We start from the raw sequence: 6,194 nt of genomic DNA, 5'->3' as shown, positions 1-6,194 counted from the left end.
CTGCACAACTTAGTGAGACCCTGTCTCAAAATAAAGAATAAAATAGGGCTGGGAGTGTAGCCTGGAGGTAGAATGCTCCTGGGTTCCATCTCCAGTACCACAAAAAATAAATAAAAGAAGACCAGAGATGGATTATAATTAGTCCAGAATGGATTGGATTTTCCTCAAAGAGTCATCTCCAGGTCCAAGATAGTGAGTGTTCTAAGGCAGAGTTTAGCAGTGGGCATGATTGAATCCCTTAGGTAGCACACATAGAATCATCAGCAAATAACAGACAATTATTGCTACACCCAAGAGGGCCACCCCCCAAAAAGAAAGGAGATTGAAAGGTAGCACCATCAAACGTGTGTCTCCTTATCAGGTGTCTTCTTGAATAAGAGTTTAAGTCCTTCCAGTAGCTCATAAGAATATTCTGGGGTGGTCTCAAGTGTGTCAGGAGTCAGTGATGGATCTCCAGCTGTCCACCGCTTGACTCTGGTATGGTGTATCCAGGAAACAGTGGTAGGGATGGAGAGAATGACAGAATGTGGGCCCATCCAGAAGGTCCCCTTTTTGTCCATAGATTTTATTAGCACCAGATCCCCTGGACAGAACAAAGGCTCTCCCTTGTCCACAGGTACCATTTGGAGTTCACCCAAAGCTTGTTGATAAGCAGCCAGCTGAGTGACATAGTCTGCTAATATCTGGGATTCTGAGTCTAAGACTATGTTCTGGAACAAAGGAGCCTCCCATATAATTTTTCAAAGATTGTAAGATTTATTTTGGCTGGTCATGGTGGCACACATTTGTAATACCAGTACTTAGGAGGCTGAGACAGGAGGATCACAGGTTTGAAGCCAGATGTAGCAACTTAGTGACACCCTGTTTACAAAAAAAAAAAAAAAAAAATTAGGGTTGGGGTTGAAGCTTAGAGGTAGAATGCCCAGGGCTCAATCCCCAGTACCAAAAAAAAAAAAAAAAAAAAAAAAAGATTTAATTTGCCAGTGATGCTACAAATTTCCATCAGAGCCATAGAGAGTAATTGCCACCAGGGGGGCTTGTATTTTTTTTTAATTTTTTATTGGTGCATTACATCCATACATCATATTGGGGTAAAAAAATGTGTATACATACATGTACAAGCCAGGCGTGGTGGCGCACACTTGTAATCCCCACGCTTGGGAGCTGAAACAGGAGGATTGCACGGGTTCGAAGCCAGCCTCAGTTACTTAGTGAGGCTCTCAGTAACTTAGTGAGACCCTGTTTCCAAATAAAATATAAAAAAGGTCTGGGAGTATAGCCCGGAGGTAGAACGCCTCTGGGTTCCACCCCCAGTACCACCAAAAAAAAAAAAAAAAAAAAATACATGTAATCATCACTGATTTAACCCCTACCCAATTCCCACCCCATTCCCTTCCCATCCCTCCTTCCCTTGCTTGGCTTAGTGGTTGACTTGGATATGATTAAGTACATTGTGTGTTTTAGAGATTTTCCTCTTCCCCCCTCCTTTCTCCTCCTTGGGGTTGTATTTCTTGAGTCAATTTAAGGAGTGTTTTTTAAATATCCTGTAGGATCGCTTCTCGGCCTTTTGGCTAAGATCAAGTGTAGTATCTGTTCTTATTAGTTTAATATCTGATACGTCCTCTATCCGAGGACAATATATTAAATGGATTTTTGTGCCTAGAAGTTGGAATAGGAGCTTGCTCCGTCCACTCCATGCATCGACCTGGTATTGCAGTACCTCCAGGAACGGTGCACCCCTTCCTTTAAAAAATAAAATAAAATAAAATAAAATAAATATTCTGTAGACCCTCTCTACTTTCCAAGAGGAATGGGGTTGCCAGGCACAGTGCAGGTTAAAGTGCAGGTTAAAGTCAATATCTAAATCCTGAGAATTGGGAATTTTTTTTTTTTTTTTTTTTTGCGGTACTTGGGATTGAACCCAGAGCATTCTACTGTCAAGCTACATCCCAGCCCTATTATTTATTCTTATTTTATTTTATTTTATTTTATTTATTTATTTATTTATTTTTTTGCGGGTCTGGGGATGGAACCCAGGGGCATTTGACCTCCAAGCTATACCCCCTACCCTAGTTTTTATTCTTTATTTTGAAACCGGGTCTCACTGAGTTGCAGAGGGCCTCACTAAGTAGCTGAGGCTGTCCGCGAACCGCGATCCTCCAGGTCTCAGCCTCCCGAATGCTGGGATTACAAGCGTGCGCCACCACGCCCGGCTTTTTATTCTTATTTTAAAACAGGGTCTCAGCCGGGCGTGGTGGCGCACGCTTGTAATCCCCGCGCTTGGGAGGCGGAGACAGGAGGATCGCGCAGGTTCGAAGCCAGCCACGCGCGTGCTGGCTTAGGAGACCCTGTTTCCAAATAAAAATGTAAAAATGGGTCTGGGAGTGTAGCCCGGAGGTAGAAGGGCTTCCAGGAACCCCAGTACCACCAAAAAAAAAAAAAAAAAAAAAAAACAGGGTCTCACGAAGTTGTAAAAAGCCTCACTAAGTAGCTAAGGCTGGCCAGGAACCTGTGGTTCTCCTGTCTCAACCTCCCAAATCCCAAATACTGGGATTACAGCATTCGCCACCATGCCCAGCCAGTTTATTTTTTTGGGGCAGGTCTGGGGATGGAGCCCAGGGGCATTCTATCTCTGAGCTACACCCACTGCCCTATTTTTTGTTCTTTATTTTGAAACAGAGTCTCACTAAATTGCAAAGGGCCTCACTAAGTAGCTGAAGCTGTCTGCGAACTGCGATCCTCCAGTCTCAGCCTGCCAAGTACTGGGATTACAAGCGTGCATCACCACGCCCCGCTTCATTGTAAATTTTGGGATAGCCATATCCTTTTATCAGAGGTAACCCACCATCTTTGATGGTCTACAGTGCACTTCTTTTGTTTAGCTTTGGCATTCTCCTCTGGAGAATATACAGGCCTCACATCAAGTAACCATGACCCTTCCCATAAGATCAGACAGATGGTTTTTAGGCCTGTGGGAGCTTGCCAGGCTGCCCTATCAGCAAGGTTATTGCCCTGAGTGACAAGGTCTACTCCTTTTGATGCCCTCTGCAGTGCATTATGGCCACTTGTTTTGGTCATAGGGTGCCCATTAATAAGTCCATTTTCTTTCTTCTTTTTTTTTTTTGTGGTACTAGGGATGGAACCCAGAGGCCTTCTACCTCCAGGCTACACTCCCAGACCTATTTTATATTTTATTTGGAGACAGGGTCTCTTAAATCAGCTGAGGCTGGTTTCAAACCTGCATGATCCTCCTGTCTCAGCCTCCCAAGCGTGGGGATTACAAGCGTGTGCCACCACGCCCGGCCTAATAAATCCATTTTCTAAAACTCATGCCTAATAGAGGATCCAGATGAAATAAGAAGACTTCTTTCCTTCTATATAGATGTATGGGCATTAATGACCAGAAAGGCATATTTGGAATCTATATAGATAGTAACTCTTGGCCGTATTAAGAGCCTTAGTGCTATTAGCTCGGCTAATTGGGCATTAGTGAAGGGTGGCGGTGGTCCTGCCTCTTTCACTTCAAAGGGTGTCATGATGGCATAACCAGCATATGGTACCCCCTACTTCACAAAGGAGCTGCTGCCAGTGAATAATTCATCTTCAGGGTTAAGGGAAGGCTGATCTGTCAGGTCTTGTCAGAACACCCAAAGGTGTGTTAACATCTCTTCGCATGAATGGATGGGGACTTCCACGTATCTGGGCATAAAAATGGAAAGGACTGAAAGCTACACATTTCTTTAAGGATATATTAGACCCATTCATAAGGAAGGCTTGATATTTAAGGATGCGCTGTCTGGGAGCCACACTTGTCCTTTGGATTCTAATAGGCATCAGAGATCATGGGGACTTTGTACTGTAAGATGTCTTCCTAATGTTATTTTTGGGCCTCAGGAATTAGGGTACAAATGAGGCTATTGTCCTTAAGCAAGCTGGCGAGCTGCAAGCTATAGAGTCAAGTTCTTTGCCGAAATAAACTATTGGCCTCACCAAGTAGTAGCTGAAACTGTCCACGAACCACTATCCTCCTGTCTCAGCCTCCCAAATGCTGGGATTACAAGCATGCCCCACCAAGCCCAGCTTGCTTGGCACATTTTAAAGCCATAAATATAACAAGAACCTCATGCCTTGCTCTTAGAGATTACACACAGTTGCACTGGCTTCAATTGGTGCCTCTGTTTTCCTCCTCTTCTTTGTGACCTGGCCTTAATTTTACAGTTGTAACAGCACTGTAGGCTCTTTTCCTCAATTCAGATAGAGACGTTGAATTGGGAAATTACAACTAATAGACAGCTTGGTTGCAGCTTACACAAATCTTTATTACAAAGTTAGTAGGAAACAGAAAGGAAAGAGAAGACATGTGCCTGAAAGACATGCTGGAGAGCCTGAAAATGGAACTCTGCATCCCTCTCTGACCCCAGCCATTGAGTAAAGTTTTCTTATTGATATGTTCTTATTGGTGTTACCAAAACAACAGGTTAGGAACTTATTTCTTAGGCAAGTGGTGTGTTTCTGGACAGTGTACTTACTAAGTACAGGGGTTAATTTTTTGTGTGTGTGTGTGGTTGTGGGGGTGGATCCCAGAGGCTTTCTACCTCCGGGCTATACTCCCAGACCTATTTTATATTTTTATTTGGAAACAGGTCTCACTAAGTTGCTGAGAGCCTCACTAAGTAGCTGAGGCTGGCTTCGAACCTACGCGATCCTCCTGTCTCAGCCTCCCAAGCGCAGGGATTACAAGCGTGTGCCACCACGCCCAGCTTTACAGGGGTTAATAATCTATCTTTTCTACCTCTATTATCAGGCTGCATCAGTTGCCCATTAATTATGGGTGCTTTGAAGTAACACATAGAGTTAACATTCCACATAACAAGGCTGGGTCACAAAGAAGAGGAGGGAAACAGAGGCACTAATTGTGACCAGTGAAGCTGTGTATAATCTCTAAGAGCAAGGAATGAGACTCTTACTTCCTTTATGGCTTTAAAGTGTTCCAGGTAGAGTTACTGTTACCTTAGAGCTTTTAATTGCTTCTATATATTTTTAAAGATAAAGGCTTTGATTGCCTCTACATTCTTACTATGGGTTAACATCAAGGCAAAGCAGTGGTGGGGGGAGTTATGAAGTGTAACAAGCAAAGCTGTATTTTTCCCTGCCTCAGAGCCTGTGCAGCATCCAGGTGCTAACCTTCTTTTACATATATATATATATATATATATATATATATATATATATATATATAAATTTTTTTTTTTTAATCTGCAAAATCCAGCTTTTTTTTTTTGGTGTTACTGGGGGTGGAACACAGAGGCTTTCTATCTCTGAGCTATACTGCCAGACCTATTTAATATTTTATTTGGAAATAGGGTCTCACTAAGTTGCTGAGAGCCTCACTAAGTAGCTGAGGCTGGCTTCTAACCTGTGCGATCCTCCTGTCTCAGCCTCCCAAGCTCTAGGATTATAAGGGTGTGCCACCATGCCTGGCCAAAATCCAGCTTTTTATTGAACATGTTACAAGAGTTTTAGTCAAAGAGACCAAAGCCCATGTCATCATCAGACTCCTCAGATTCTTCTTTCTTTGCTCCCACTTTCTTCTCCTCAGCTGGAGCAGCAGCAGTAGAGGGGGCAGGACCTCCTGCGGGTGCAGCACCAGCTGCAGGAGTAGGTCCTCCAGCCCCTACATTGCAAATGAGACTCCCGATGTTGACCGTGGCCAGGGCCTTTGCAAACAAGCCAGGCCAAAAAGGTTCAACATTTACACCAGCTGCTTTAATGAGAGCATTGATTTTACCCTCCGTACGTCACCTCATCATCGTGCGGGATGAGGGTGGAGTAGATTCAGGCGAGCTCGGAGACGGAGGCCATAGTGCGGGCTGCCAGATGCAGTGCTAGTCACCAGGTGAAGTGAGGGCCTCACCCCAACACAGCCTTAGCTTCCTTGGAAGAACCAAGCACCTTGGGAAAGAATCCTTTTATATTTTTATTGGAAATCAATACTGGAGCAATTTTCCAATACCGGCACACTTGATATGTGGAATGTTAACTCCATATGTTACTTCAAAGAACCCATCATTGATGGGCAACTGATACAGCCTGATACAGCAGAGGCAGAAAAAGGTAGATTATTGACCTCTGTACTTAGTAAGTACAATGTCCAGAGACAAGAAGGCACCACTTGCCTAAGAAATAAGTTACTC

The 6,194-nt window shown here is 43.7% G+C and overlaps 1 pseudogene across 1 annotated transcript; it reads right to left on the bottom strand.

Moving 5' to 3' along the window:
- Positions 1 to 5,519: 5,519 nt before the first annotated feature.
- Positions 5,520 to 5,865, bottom strand: LOC308274673 (large ribosomal subunit protein P1-like; annotated as a pseudogene). Its single transcript has one exon. The product of its transcript is annotated as a large ribosomal subunit protein P1-like (transcript).
- Positions 5,866 to 6,194: the final 329 nt, after the last annotated feature.

This window comes from Muscardinus avellanarius (assembly GCF_963383645.1).
Source record: "Muscardinus avellanarius genome assembly, chromosome: 16".
Classification (NCBI taxonomy): Eukaryota; Metazoa; Chordata; class Mammalia; order Rodentia; family Gliridae; genus Muscardinus; species Muscardinus avellanarius.
Note: the sequence above shows the minus strand (reverse complement) of the source record. Positions and strands in the feature narration are given on the sequence as shown.